The 16,367-nt window shown below is 38.3% G+C and overlaps 2 long non-coding RNA genes across 3 annotated transcripts; both read right to left on the reverse strand.

The window, feature by feature from the left end:
* On the reverse strand, positions 1-10,404 carry LOC147759086 (uncharacterized). Of its 2 annotated transcripts, XR_015317311.1 has the most exons (4): positions 9,759-10,404; positions 1,283-1,386; positions 893-1,132; positions 1-177 (listed from the first exon to the last, which is right to left on the reverse strand). It is a non-coding gene; the product is annotated as an uncharacterized LOC147759086 (long non-coding RNA). The 2 variants fall into 2 exon arrangements; XR_015317309.1 differs by having other exon boundaries at positions 893-1,386.
* Positions 10,405-11,240: 836 nt separating this feature from the next.
* LOC147759087 (uncharacterized) lies at positions 11,241-14,249 on the reverse strand. Its single transcript, XR_015328781.1, has 2 exons — positions 14,075-14,249; positions 11,241-13,214 (listed from the first exon to the last, which is right to left on the reverse strand). It is a non-coding gene; the product is annotated as an uncharacterized LOC147759087 (long non-coding RNA).
* Positions 14,250-16,367: the final 2,118 nt, after the last annotated feature.

Raw genomic sequence — 16,367 nt, forward strand, 5'->3', positions numbered from 1 at the left:
TATAAGGATCAGAGTATGGTTTAAAAATTAACATTTTATCCATATGAAATGTAATATTGAAATATTTCTAGTTAGGTCCATTATTTAGAGGTGGTACAGCCAGTCGTCGTTGCTCGTTTGCTTCCGTGCCCCTTATGGACGATCTCCTTCAACTCGCCGTGTCCGGGCTCAAGGTCACTGCAAACCATCGCAGTCGTTGGATTGTGAGTAACTGTTCTATAGTTGCTTGATAAATCTGCGTAGCATCACAATGCAGCTTGCAATGTCTTTTTTTTCATCTATTCATTTTATCTATTCAATATTATCCTAGAAATAATTAAATATTCGGAGATGTTAGTTTGATGATGGTAATAGGGCACTGATATGTAACCTACCGATCTCTTCTTAGTTAATATTATATATCGTACGACCTACGCGTGCGAGCTCGTAGATCGATGCAACGTGGAAAAATAAAATAAAGGCTACTTTATTCCTCAATAATGCGACTGAAATGCAGTAAACTAAAGTATATTCGTTGGGCAAACTTGGTCATTTCATACATAGTGATTTCTTCTTGTCTATGTAAGGCAACGGGTGGGAACACAGCTGCTCCTAATTTAAGGGAACGGGAAAGCATCGAGCAAGAATTTCTGCTAGCGATGATGTGACGACTGTTAGCTAACTATATACATCTGTATTCGATGCACTGATATAGTCCCATATTTTTTGAACTTGTATCTACTAAATCAAGTTTTTGATATGTTTCAAATATCTGCAGGCCCGTTTAAGTCTGGACTTTTCTTCATACATTTTGTGCTTATACCCACAAAATACCTATACCAACGAAATGCCTTGCATGTACCAAACAAGCAATTTCTGATGGCCGCATGTATACATCCAAAACAGTACCTACCAGTTAATTAACGCTTCAATTTGGAGTATAAACAACTCATAGGTTCGCTTCGAGCGCTCGCTTTGTCTTCTTGATGGAACGTGTTAGCGTCTCGACATTGTGCTGCCGATACTTGCTGGCCTCGAACGCATTGAACCCTGGGCGTCCCGGCTACCATACGTCTTTGTTCGGACACATGCCCACATTCTCAAATCTGCCAGTCTTACCCTGTTGCTTAGTATGAGCTGGCGTACCATTTCGCTGAAAGGTGTATGACCTTTCATTAAACACTACCTATGCGCTATCACCCAATCGTTTGTCGACTTCTTTCGTGATGCGTTCATGTTTCTGTAAGAAATATGGTGATATATCGTTTCCCTTAGTAGACATCACGCGTGAGATTGCCTTTACCTATAATTCGCCTGACACGCCGGCAAACCACTGACCCCCTCTGCGGCTAATTTTTGCATCGATAGTCATCAGAGAAGAATGGGAAACAAACGATCGCCTCATTTCTGAAAGAATTAAGGAGCAAATGATACCAAGTAAATACCTTCATTTTATTAAGGGCATGCGTCTGAAGAAATTCGTGATACGGTAGTCCTATCTACTTAGAATTGAATTTCTAATGACCGAATGAATGAAATCAAACCGATATAATAAATTCACTTTTGTCAACAACATATACGCTAACTTAACTGACGTCACATTAGAACGTACGAGATAAGGTAAGAACTATTACGTCGATGTGAAAAGTGACTACATACGCATCTTAAAGCCATTTGATTAACAATCAGTGGTAGTACTATGTTAAATAATGGAAAATAGCCGATTCTTCTAAGTTCAAAATAAGAATATTGAATCAGGACAGGGAGCCTGGGCATATATAAACAAATAACGTGTCGTGTTGATATTCAGTATGGAACAGATTGTCAACAAGGCTAAGCCTGTATTTTAGAGGAACGAAAAGTTGCGTATCGCCAATGACGTCCCGCTACAGAACCTTTATGAATATGGAACGTGCAGCGGATGTACGTAGTGACGCTGCGTCAAGCAATTAAGCACCGTTACGCCTGTGTATTAGTACACATAGATTACATTTTCCGTGCATGAGGTTTTCAGGGTTTCGTTAGCAGCCTAAGATGGGATCTGTCCTGTTAGTTTCAGGCGTTCAAAAGACTGAAGATACTTGAATGTTGTATTACTATTTGTAGATCAATCTCTACAGAATATATAGTTTTCTAAATCCAGCTTTCACTTAGTACATGTACTGAAGATAAATTTAAGATACATTGTTTCAACAAGAGAATAATATGGATATGTCGTCTTGATGCAATTAACAGTTTCATGCTTGTTTCCTTTATAATTTGGAACTTCAGAAACATCTTCGTTTTAATTTAGTTACCTCCGTAACATTAACATTATTTTCAATAAACGTAATATCTAGTACGTCCCAGCGTAAACCAAATCAAGAAGTGCGCACGGTTTACCGCACGGACAGCCACTTAAAATCTTTCTCATAGAAGATAATGCTAAATATTGAGCTTTACGGCACAGTTCTTGCTCGACTTGTCCTCGTTATTTCCACGTTGTACCCAACTTATGAGCATAATGAAATCCGAAATATTAAAAAAAAAAAAAAATACTTATTCCTCTAAGGAAGTTCACTTTGATTCTTAATATTCAAGTTTTTACTATGACTCAAAATCATTCACTTCCACAAGCTTCCACGGCGAGCATACCGCTCGTGAGACGATCAGCTCTCTTGAAAGCCTGAAATTAAAGATTTATATTATTGCTAGTACTTGTATAGTTAAGTTATATAAAAAATCCACTGATTGACTGGTGTGCAAACGCGAAATATTCATGGTAAAGAGGCGACTCAAAAATTGATCAAAAAGAATTATACATTCTGGTCCAGATGCTTTAGCCAGAAATCATGGTAGCTATTAATTTTTGCTATTTAGCTAACGGTTGCGTCAGTTAGAGAAGCTCCCGGTACGTTTTTTATGCCCTTAAAATTATGAAACAGGTGCCCTACGTACCCGTCGAAGACGAAGACTTCCCCTGCTACTCTTTCATCTGACGCCCCTAATTAGACTTGAAGAGTCCAACTATATTTGATTCGTTTCCGGTACGCAGTCAAAAGATGTGCCTCAAAGCCCAGAGTAAGTCGTAAGGGAGGAACACGGCTGATTTAGCCTGTTTCTGGTGAATATTTCCGCTGTGACGCTAACCAAGTTCTTTATCTATTGTTATGTACCTAATGACATGAGCTAGTGAGGATGAAATTTCGGCAGGAATAGGAAAAGCAATTGGAATGAGCTGTGTTTTTATTGCAGGAACAAAATTGCATATTTGCTTGAAGTAAAATGTCCAATCTACGTTCTCCTCGGAGACAAAAGGCCGTTGGTGCAATCGGAGCTGACTCATTTAATTGTTGCCATGTATACACGAACACGTCTATATTTGATTTTCGATCAAAAGCATTGGTCATCGTTTAGCATGATGAGCATAATATGAATCGTATTGGGTCGGCGTATTTTCTAACCTCAACTCGATTCTGAAAACAGCTAGATATGCTAATTTTTTGGAACGCCCCTGTTTAGATTGAAGCTAAATCGCCTTGACTATGAACGAAATTTCTGCGTAAATTCAAATTTTATTACGCTACATGTACAAATGCAATTTAGGCCCGCGAAAAAAATTTCCATTGTTTCTGGTCAAGAGAAACGGCCCAAAAATAATTCCGTCGTCTTAGTTGCAGAAAAAAAATAATGTTTATGAGACCATTGCGAAAGTTGAACAAGATTGGCGAACGGCTAAGTATGATATCGTCAAGCAACTAAATATCCACCGCGAAACGGTTCAAAACCATTTGGAGAGAGCTGACTTAACAAAAAAAAAAAGCTGGATGATTTGAGTGGAGCGTCTCTGACGCAAAAGAGTTTACTCAATTGTAGTTCAATTACGAAAATCTACAAAAACTCGGTGATATCGATTATTTACTGAAGTAGCTGATTGCTAATAGCGAAAAATGAATTACATGTGGCAGTAAAGAAAAAAAAAAATTAAAAAAATACGCTCCATCATTTGTCGAAGAAGGTGATGCTATGCGCTTGATGGGATCGGAGAGGGGTTGCTGCCGCCTGGCAATAAAATTGATTCGAACTACCCTCAACCGCTAACACGATTATGTTTAACAGGCTATAGAAAAAATCTACCGCAACCAGAGGGCGTTTTTCACCATGACAGTGCCACGTTACATACGTTCTTACTAACCGGGTAAATGAAGAGAAGTTAGATATCGTCAGACTATCATTTGTTTGAGTCTCTGCAGTGCTCCCGTAATTCAGTTTTAATAGAGAAATTAAAAAAAATCATCCACCACAATTTGTGGCCAAGAAACCTTAATTGATTGAGCAATATTACTTGAAAATATATTTCCAGCGATATTCTCGCGTAAGTCCAGGGTCTTAATGGGATTTACGATGAAGCCTCTTGTGGTTGCAGAGACCTCTCTCTCTCAATTCATCTATGGTAGTATAGATTATGCCTCATTAACTAAAGGCGTATGCCTGTGAAAGGATCACCACCCGGGTAGGATTAATCCAGAGTTACGGATAAGCATATTTGCGAAACGCAATTTAACAGTATTAGGTTCCGTGTTAGGTTTTTTTTCAGGTAAGAACGTCAAGTATCTTTGTTTGTCACCGATGTTAGCTGGTGCTGGGTAAATTTCTGTCTGACACACAAATCAGCGGTTCAAAATGAACTTCAAGGTACATGCAACCGGCTCTAAGGGTACGGCCAGAAATTATTTTCGCTATTGTTATTATTACGATCATCCATTCAATTTCTAGAAATGGTTACGGCCACTAGCGTTAACGTTATTGTAAATTGACCTCAGCCAAGATCACTAAGTGCATAGTGCAACTTACGGTAGCGGAATAAACATGTATACTATAAGCTGCATCTATTACACATTATATTACTGCTGCCTACGTCTATTTAAGAACGCCAAGAGAAATCCTACAGTGTTGTAAAGTTTGCTTAGTGATACGAAAGGCGTCACTTATAACAGGAGAACCCGCTCAAAAGGAAAAAGCTGAGTTGTGAATAGCTCGCCCTTTTATTGAAACATATAAAATGAATCGTATAACCCAGCTGGAACTCCGGTTCTATAATCTACGATTTGCACTTTACGCAACTACGCAAGATATGTTCGATTTGACTTGACTGCCTATTTGGCACGACTCGGTGCTTTGTTTAGCGAGAAGCCATTGCTTTGTTGTTAATAGGGTAAGACCTGAATGCAACGACTACTGTAGGTAGTTACTATTCTAGTTAAGATAATTGAGTGGTCCTGCATGTTCTATGCGGTCAACTAGAGGTGGTTCTTCCATCGTCTTGAATAAGGGACCAGATTGAGCCATTTCTCGTATACGCTCCTTCCCTACCTTTGCAAAATCCTAATTTCAATAGAGTCATGTAGCGTGACCTAAAACCTTTTCACGGTGATGCAAGTTAACGATAATTTGTTCGCACAGTTATTCTTACGTTCTGATTTCAAAGAATTTATTGTAGCCATAAGGAGCATTAAAGAAATAACATCGGAAAATTTTCGATAGAGAAGTGAAGAGGCTGATGAACAATGGCAAGGCTTTCTAAAATATCGCTTACATCATCGACGGAACACGAGTTGGTCCTTTATCTTGTTGTAATGATCATCGATTACTGGGATTTACTCCCACTATTTCCACCTTTAGTGCAACTACGGACCTTCTGTTTTTTGTTCCTACGGCTTTCTGAAGCGACTGATTTCTAGCGCTACCGCGAAAACGGCCGACGCTGCTGCTCTGCTTTGTTTTACTTTTCGTTCTCCATTAACGCAGCCTCTAACAACAGCATAAGTTGTCCTTCAACCAAACTCCCTTTCGAAAACGTAAGCGTTTCATTTCCTCCCCTTCGCCCTTTCGTAGGATAACTGCTTGCATCATTAGCAACGTCTATGTGGGTGTGCAACGAAATTAACGTGTTGTGAGGTGTTCTAAGTGGAAACGACGTCAGAAGGAAGAACGTTGTGCAAGAAAGCAAACCATCATTGCGATAGATTTCATTTTTCATGGTGGCCATAACCGTAGCAGTATACTCTCGGTGAAAGACAACAAGGTGATGATCCACATAATGATTTCTGTCCGTCCATCTAGTGGGTTAGAGCGGTACTGAGAGTACCAAATGTTTGCCTAAGTATTGGGACACATCTGGTCCATTCTTCTCATCAGCGCTCTCTGTTCGATCAATATATTATCTGCCGTACTTAAAAAAGAAAACAATCTGGGCAGTTGCGTGAAACCGCAAGTAGGGATCATGATACCTTGAACAATGCAAAGCAGACGAATAGGGAGCTTTCTATTTCAAACCCTTGATACTAATACAGATTATGCAGGAATCACACAAGATTTTTCCAGAGGATTTACAAAAAGCTTTTCGTTCAGCAGATTTATCAGTACGAGTCGTTTCTATAAGAAGAAATAATGAACACTTTCTTCCTGCGGGGCACGCATTACATTGATGTACACACAAATGGTACTAGGAAGTACTGCACTCTTTTCCCAAAAAAAGAGTTGCTTTCGTATTCCTTGAGATCTTCCGCATACCCTTTTGTAACCGTAGAACAAGATAAGGCTAAAAATGTCATCCAAATTTTAGTAGTTTTATTTTAGTAGAATTTAGTAAGAGAAATTAGATTAGAATTTAGAAATTTTAGTAGAAGACACATGTTTATGAAATGTAGCTATGTAGATTGTTGAAAAACCACATCTACAGAATTTTAAATTGCAGAGCTGAACAATATAAGTGTTTTACTTTCCTCAAAATAAATGTAATGCATTATGAAGAAGTTTTTATTGAAATTCTAGCATCATATTAAAAGGTATATGTGGATGTAATTTTATTGATGGAACAGAACGTCGTTGACGGAGGCCTCACTTTATGGCAAGATAGAGCAGGTAGCGTGAGTGAGCATTTGGGAAACAGATAAATGAGAGTGTTTTCGACCGACAAAATAACAATTGTGTGGAGACTCGAGAGTACCTATCATTGATTTCTTCGCGTAAAACCATTAATGTTTAATATAGGACTCTCCTATGTGATGTCAATTTTTGTCAAAAATTACTAACTGATTATGGGCCACTGTTGGACATCGACATAAAACGGTTTTGAACGGAAATGATCTCTGTTCGGTTACGTTCAACGATTATATTTAGCGAGCGTTGTCCTTTATTTTCGCTCCATCCTGGAAAATCGCGCCGAGTCATTATTTATATAAGAAGGTATACACATATCCTTAGGTATTATTATACATTCTGTTTCTCTGTTTACTCTAAAAATTTACAGGAAATATTTTTTAAAGAGCCAAGCATTGATCAGTCTTCTACAGTTAGCAATTATTGCAATGGCAAATATTAATATCAATACTTTAGAGGATCTGCAAGCTAATATAGACCAGGGAGCTTCATTAAAAGCTTCTGAATTTTGAAACGTGAACGTTGCTGCACACATGGTCGTTGTTACGTAACGTGACGCTATTAAACAGATTTCCTTCACAATAGTAAATGAATAAATGCTATCACGCGCAATCCAGTACACTGTTTTAGGTTGCAACTCTCGCGCTTTTTCCATGTACAACTACAGAACAACTATGGCTAGGCGGGGTAGATCCGCTTTGAGGAAAACTGATACGGAAGCTTTTGGAGAAAAGAATCGAACTACTAACTCATAGACGTGAGCCGTCATGCAATAAGTGACGAAAAGCATACAATTGTTTTTTAATGAAATCATACGAGATCACACGTTAGGACAAAACAAAATTTAATGTATTCATACGAAATCCTTCGGCGTGAATCTATTAAAACCTTGGCTACTTTCACAGGTAAAAGCAGAGGGAGCGATAACGATGGTGTACTAATATAGGCAGTATCAAATCTAATTTCACATACTTATACATCACGTGTCCTGTGTGTTTCGGCCTGAGATATGTATTGCGCTATCTGTAATGTTGAGCTATGGAACGAGAAATTGAAGCAAATGTTTCCACTATTTATCATATTACTAACCTAAATGTGTGCTGTTTTGGTCGAGGACGTAGTAATATTATAACCATATCATTAAGACCATTAAGGGAGCTTTGCAAGGACATGAATATATGATAGTCTGATGGTGCAAGATGTGGCCTATAATACATTAAATTCGCCCATTCAAATTCTGTCGGTTTTTAGCGATTTTATTTAGATATGTATATTGTCGGCGTTAAGCTAGTGGTTCGGGTAGGTAGTTCCGGTCTATTTTTTTAGTGATTTGTTGTAACCTGGTTATTTATTGACAGTAAGGGTCCAAACTAATCCGTTCTGCCAGGCGGCACTAACTCATATTGTACGGTTCCTTTCTAATCCTATTAAGCGCATAGAATTACCCTTTTCTAGCGTGAGTATGGCCTTTGTCAGAGATTGTGATGGACATTATTCTTCGTCACAGTACCATTGTACGTGATGTACTATTTATCATCTTCATCAACAATTTTCAGGTAGGTCTTGATTTCAATAGGGGATGGAAATGGAAATACGATCGAGTAAATTTTTTGCGGCCATTCGCGTACCACCCAAACGTTGAGCTTTTTCCTAGCCAGCTTTCTTCAAACGATTTAGAATTATCTGAAAAGGGGTTAGTTCCTTGGCGATATTATGGCTACCTACGTGTCGCTCTCACTTAAGTTCTGCAAAAACGTAATCCACTTCCTCCGTAGCTGGTTCATTATTATGACGAGCATTTTTCGCATTGAGTTTCCCAGAAGAAAGACTACAGGATCATTTTTGGGCCGTTTCTTGATATTGAAATCTTGAAGATAAACAGCACAATTTGCCTGTGCGTTCGGACAGTATTTTCCCATAATAAAATTACTAAATAAAGTGAATTTTTGTAATGCGTATCTCTCGTCTTCAAGTTTGTCTGAATGAAAGAGATTTCGACAATTTTGGCATATCGACTACTTTTGAATTTCAGCTTTCATATGACACCAACCGGCGATCCGATGCGATGCGACTTATACGACTTATAATATATGATTTCAGAGCCATCTAGCTAGAAAAACGGTGAATCCTTTTTTCCGATAATCAAATGTTGTGTATATAAATGAATAATAACACTAATAATAACCATTTTTACCTAATAAAAACGTACCGTTTCGCTTGATTTCTAGTAAAGAAAATATTTTATACAGCCTACGATCTTATCCCATCTCCCAACCGAGTGCTATATTCTTTCTCGCCAGAAGCTTTTAAATTTGGCGTTGATAAACTCGTTTTCTCCTGACCATCAAAAACATAGTTACAAATTTAGTTTTCCAACGGTCGGAAAACGTGGGAATAAGTAGGTGCAAAATTTGGTAGGTACAAAAGAACCTTTCATTCAGGCTGTTGCAGGGCGGGTTTCACGATCTTTCTCGTGTGCGACGACTCAGTATTGCCAGGGAGGACATTGACCCTTTAGATTTAGGATTTTTTCCTTTGAGCCCTACAAAACCCTACAAGCAGACCACCTGGTCATAAAGTTTTTGCTGTATACAGCCCAAGTATACTACTTTAGCAGGTAGAACGTTTAGCAAAAAGGGAAATAAAGTAGGCGTTGAAAATACGCTTTCGTTTTGTCTGTAACCTTCATGCATGGGGCCTAAACTCCACGTGAAATTACGTTGAGGATAACTAATGGTAATAACTTATTTCTACTTTTACCTAATAATTAGCCGTATCTAGTATACAGCGTTTGCCGAAGTTTGTTATTCTATTTCAATCTCTAAAAATGGAAAACAAAAGCGATTTTATATGCGTACTTCAATTTTTGCGTCAGTCTAGCCCCAGGGGTTAAATTTGCACTGCACATAGAAAAACGTTCGTCAAATGCTGTCTTAGAAACCGCTTGCACAATCCAGTCTGTTTGGCGTACTTTTGAATCATGGCAGCACCAATTCAATCCATTCGGTGTTTGAAGTTGCAAATTGTTTTTGGCACCGTTTGATGTACTTTATACTTCACATAGTCCCATAGGAAAATCAAGACAGGTCACCTCAAAGGATCAGGGCGACAACTCGATGCCTCGTTTTGTTAAAATCAAAGCTTGTTTCCCTTTGGTCTACAGAAAAGTGGAATTTTTGTTTCAGAATGCGTTGCAGAGTACTCGTTGATAGGCCGGGTTGTCGAGCAGAAAGAGCATCGTGTTTAAGTCGTTCGATCGTCATGTACACACTCCATACTGCAGCGATATAACAACTTACGTTGTAAGGGTTTTGCTGAGCTTACTTGCGAGTGAACCGGTTTTTTGCGATTCGTATGTCAGTCAGCTTAGCGTTAACTTCGTCAGTAAGAAGTATGCAACACTTACAATATACCACCGTAATTGACTCCCCACTTATATAATGGAAACAGTAGTTAGTACACTGTAGCACTCTATAACTGCAAGCCATAAACGCTGTTTTATTTTTAGATAGCTTGATATTCTGCTAGACCCCTCTCCCCCGGATTCAGATCTCCAAGTTAGCTCACCTCTAAAATTTTAAGCAGGGATAGATTGTTCAATACACACATATTCTGATTTAGATGTAGGTGGATATCTCTTAAAAACTAATAATTTAGACATTATTCATAATTTAATAGTGTTGAGATGATAGAAAACAAGTGAAGTTTTGACTAAATTTCAAACATTACAAAATAAATTTGTATTTGTGACACCAGTCTCGTTATTCCAGCATTATTTAAAAATCCAGGTAATCATAAAAAATAATCCTCCAGATTACTGCTATTTAGATTGGCAGACTTTTCTTGTCATGTTACACTTTTTGAAATACGCAACATTGTGTGAAGCGTTGAAGGTGATCGATCAAGGTGTTTATACATGTGTGTTTGTTTTCAACTATGAGTGTGTCTAGGATAGCCCGGTCGACACGTAAGTTGAGAAAGTATAGCATATACAATCGCAATGGTTTACGCTACTTTTTTTTTCAAAAAATCGCACAATTATAAGAGAGCATCTCTAGAAAGCTTTAGGAAGCGTGAGTTTGATGTCGGTCGTGAGAAGTCATTATCATGCAAAAACATCTTATGAAAAAATTTTGTACTATAGTAGTTTGATTTTTAGCCGAAAATGTATCTCGGTGAGCCGTGTCTTGTATTTACTGCAAATATACACTTTATAAATTAAAGCTTGCCACCATGGCAGCATGTAGGAGTTAAGCTAGCAGAAGTAAACCATTGTTCCTATCGTTTTATACCGGACCAGCTCACAGAACAAGGACGACGCAAGGGATAATCAATTAAAATAAAATTTAAACATCACAAAGTTATTTATTTCTAGAAAGCACAGAACTATTTCGTTGTGATGGCTCATGGGTTACAACACGAAATTCAATCTTTACTTAGCCAAGTATTAAAAATGTATGGCCTTAAGTGAGTCCACATGTTTCATATTATGAAGCTATGTGCTATTACAAGGGCGGAAAGATAAATTATCCAGCGAAGCAAAACAACGAAACGGCAAATAATATATATATATATATATAGGAACTACAGATTTTACAAATATCAAAGCAAGTTCTTTAAACTAGGTAGTCTAGCAAGAGATATAATAACTAATTTTACTATAAACAAAAGTTAAACGCCACACAGCGAGCCCAGCGGAACATGTACAAATTTAAAATTAAGACACATGGTATAAATTCCGCATTTTTGCAAAATATAGGTTCCGGCTACTCAACATCTTCAATGACAAATAATACGTTAATATTTATTTAATTTGTTTACGTCCCATAGTTCATTCTTCCTAAATTGGCATGCTGAAAGCTCGCTGTGGGGTTCTATTTGTGTATCGTTCACTATACTTCTGTTTCGGCTTCCTAAACAAATGAATTTCCTCCTAATTTTTTTAATACTGTTAACTAGTAACGAAACAATCGTTTGTTATTTCTTGTCTAGAATTTTCAGGTCAATTCTCATCATTATGTACGCTCATTAAGCTTCCTACGTCTAACAACATTGGAAAAAGCTTTGATTAGACCGTTGTGTCGAAAGGAACTCAAGCATTTAACCTGGATAGCGTCGACTGACGACTTCTTTTGCTTGTTTGAGTCAACCCCTATCCTGTGCAGCAAGCTCACTTTCGTCGACAGCGCCGTGTCGTATTTTACCCTACCAGCAGCATCATCGTGTGTACGAAACAATTCAGATAGTGAATCGGGTTTCGGCTTTCAAGCTTCTTTTGTAGTCTTTTGACTTGCGTTTGATGCCCACTAAGTATAGAGTGCACAATGTCGACGTGGAAAAGCTTTCCTTTCCTCTTTTCGTCCCTTCCTTGTGTAATGGAGCTATCAAGAGGAGCCACTTCTTGCAGTTTGGCGAGTCTCGAAAGGGAGAATCTCTATTCGCATTCTTTCCCGGTATTCGGGATCCCATTTTCCTTAATGCCCACAACACACAGAAGCCATTCGTTTTCTTCTGTGATTTTTAAGGGCCGTTTCTTTCTGTCTTGTCTACCTCTGTATTTCGAGGTTTACGTGCGGTATCGCCGTTAAGCATTCTATCAGATGGTTGACTCCAAGCATGAAACAAAGCGTGTCTATGCCCGGGTTCGAACCTCGACCAGAACGCGTCCCTCAGATTAGCAGAAAAATACGTTACTCGCTAAGCTACATATACTATAGTTCACGTTTGAGCAATCACCGATCTACGGGATATCGTTTCAAGCTGTGAAAAGTTTAAACGATAAATTTTCTGCACTGGACACGTAAACAAGAGGGTGTAAACCGGGTTTAGACGGAAATATTGAGGGGTCCATTACGGGTGATTTGCGGTCATTGCAGTCATGTGCGATGACTGACTAAATTAAGAGTGGCCAGTCAGCTCCGAAAACTTTCTGCGTTCAATCGACCCCACTCTCACAGTACCTCCACAGAAAGCTATCGGTTCTGCTTGCATCACTCATTATTTTGTTCATTTAATGCTCTTATATTAATAGGAGAATTAGGGCAGCTCTAACGTGATTAGCTTATGTGCATATATAAAACGCACATTGTATGTTGTAAAAGCATAGAATGGGTCCGTTATATGCAACGTACAAGCTAACTAAACTACACCTAGGTCAAAAAGCATCCAACGTTAGACAGTATCCCACCATTCGACATGTTCATTCTGCAAGAGCCGCGTCATTTAAGTTACCTAGCACTAGATGGTTACCTATTATTTTGGGCTAGTTTTGGAACACGCACTGAAACTGGTTTGTAAAACGCTCGAATGCAGACCTGAAAAGTAAAAAGAACGTTTGTTTCATTAAATTTCCTGGCTGCTCGCATCCGTGCCTCGTAACCGTATCGATTTGTGAAACTATTTAGACTTATATGGTTTTGATATCCGCACGATATTCATTATTCTATCATACTGTTTCATTCATTGCTTTATTTATGTTTAGAATATTAATATTTTATTCTTAAAAAATTCAAATGGGCCTGATGTGTATTGTTCTGCCTTTTTGGTCGTATAACAGTACTTGTGACACGCTATTGGAAGTCTGCTAAGCATCGAGGGCCACGTTGTACATCTAGTTCAAAAGCCCTACTTTTTTTTTTGCCATTACGCCATATTTATATAACAGCGTACGCTGCAAATAATGCAATAACCACAATAATGATTATTATTGTGTAAACATACATAAAAGTCAAAGAAGTTACTGCCAGAAACGATTCTACAATTATTTCTGACATGCTACTATAACCCTGAAAAAGGAAGCCTAATTGATAACAGATAAGAAATTATATATATTTAAATTATATATATATATACATATATATATATATATATATATATATATAAAAGTTAATAATATAGTGGATTTATTTCAGCGGAAATGAATATTCCCCTCGTCTTTTTTATGTATAGTTCTCTATCTGAATCGAACTATTCTAACCTTACCAACAACAAGCTCCCCATTGTCTCTCTATTAATAAGAGGAGCCGAAAGCTGAACGTTTCGAATTCTACGTCCCATATCGCCATTAGACACTCCATCAGACCGCTGACACCCAGCACGAAGCAACGTGTTTCTATTGTGAGACTCGAATTTTGACCATAAATGTGTTTTTAAGGTTAGAATACGAATACCTTACCTAATGGGCTATTTCGAGGAGACGCATTGATGGCAGTAGGAAAATAGGTAGGCTCGTTTCGTCGAAGTAATCAGTACTAGTGTGTTGATGTAGAATTGACTGATTGGCGAAGATACGGCACACGACGAAGGTACTTTAATATGGCCTAGAGAAAGGGCACGATTAATCACGATAGGCATTAAAGGATTTCTGGATATTTATGCCTACTGACGATTGGATCTTAAGGTGATTGTGTTATTAACGGTGAGAATTGGTATGCTTCTTTAATTTCCACAATGTTTGTTTGTTATTATTCTTATTTGTTAACCACTCTTAACTAAAAGTGTCAGTATGCTTGTAAATCAAGAGCATTATCGGTATCATAGATTTCGGTGTTTTGTATTTTCTAAATGGTAATCGAGATCGACTCTAACTAATGCGATTAATTGTGCATATCATAAGATGGAAGACCCAGAAACGTATGTACGTCTTTACTAACCGCTGCTAGCTAACTTGCTCAGGACGCCGATTTTTGTCCATCGATTCTTTTATGATAATTTTTATGAAAGGGTAAAGTTTTTTAGGATTGATTTTTATGATTCATTATGCGGCACAATGATGAAAGATTGCCGCCAATGTAATTTTCAACATTTTTTTTGCAATGAACCACTTTTCAAATGCCTGAGACGGATACCAAAGTACCGATTGCAATAAAGCTTCAGCTAGGGTTATCTCTAAGCGGCTTGTTAACCTATTTATGAGAAAAACGGTCCCGCACATAGCTATCGTACGGCCTCTAGGTTGATTTAGAGAGACACTTAGGCCTGACAATGCTCGTTATCCGTAACAAAAATACTCATACTTTGTATGAACCCTGGATATGTTAGTATCTTTAGCGAGTACTAGTAAGTTTATATTAGTTTCAGCACGAGGCTTTCATTCAGGGAGGTCAAATTCAGGATCTTTATTGTCATCGATGTTACCTACACGTTGTTTTCGTTCGTCTTCTTGCTCATCGCGATATTTTGTATGGGCCGTGGAAACTGCCTTTTATTCCCCGAACCTGAATTGGCGTTCCCGAAGGTACACTTGAAAGCATTTATGGGTTCCAATGTCAACGATAGGCGTAGCCAGGCATTGGACTTCGGCTAGCAAGTGGCTGAACGCATTCCCTATGGTGCTTACTAGTAGGGCGGCTGTGACAATGCGTAATGCGTCCGCAGACAGTAATAACAAAAAGCAAAATGGTCTGTCACTGGTGTCCGCCGCGAGTAGTGGGCTATCCGCCTATAGCGTCGCGTGCTGCTAAAGCCGCCGTTCTTTATACTCTTTCCTCGTCTTCGAAAGCAAGCCAGTAAGCGTTTTCACACCGACCGGTTTCTAGAAATGGGTCGACAGTGGCCTTACTGAAATAAGATGAATACCAGTTTTTCTGCTTAGCTTTTACTGTGTGCTTGAATAGTGTCCAGAGCAGAGATCGCAAGAAAGCTACGTAGATTCGCAGGGCTACCAGTCCCGTACGACTATGCGAAACCTAGCAACATCGCGGCGACATCTCCACCAATTTTATATACCTTTCTTGTTTCCGTTCGAACAAGCTTTCAATTGCAGCGACAACGGCCTTCGGGTTGGTAGCCAGTATGAAGCATCGTTAGTAAAACCTTCTTCTATTGTGTCTGCCGGCAAGAGAAAAGTCACAAGACCGGCATTTTCTTATGAAATGAAAATCAGGGTCGTGTCGAGCAGTTCGATGAGAGCACTGTTTAATTTTATTAATGAAAATATTGGCCAACACTCTGGCACCCCCTTTACTTATGACCCAAGTTTTGAGCAAGCCATCGCTTGAATATAAGTGTACATATAGATTTTATAATCTATATAGATACAATACGTTTAAAGAGAGAAGTTCAACTTTTCATGCGAAAATATTGCGTGTTTTTGTAACCTACACTAAGGACCATAAAGGATAACGATTTCTAAAGCTAAACTTAAATTATACAGCTAAGATTATTTTCATCTATTTATGGTCATCATATTGTTTATTTGGGTTTTAAAAAAACACATATTTAATTTAAAAGAATTATTGTGTAAAGATAATAATGATTTATTCTAGAATTACACTTGAAGGGAAGGACTTATTTCGGGGGGTTCGTGCGTTCAAGTTTTTCTTCACGAAGACTTGATCAAATAATGAAGCGGCTCTCCAACTCAGAACTATCGATCACTAACAACGTTTCGAGGTAATTGCGCTCGTTTCATTCTGTTTCAAGGGTTTTCAGACATATCTTTGGGAAAGTTTGCTTACTTCACCCAG

This window comes from Varroa destructor, unplaced genomic scaffold (genome assembly GCF_002443255.2).
Source record: "Varroa destructor unplaced genomic scaffold, Vdes_3.0 BEIS01000001.1, whole genome shotgun sequence".
Lineage (NCBI taxonomy): Eukaryota > Metazoa > Arthropoda > Arachnida > Mesostigmata > Varroidae > Varroa > Varroa destructor.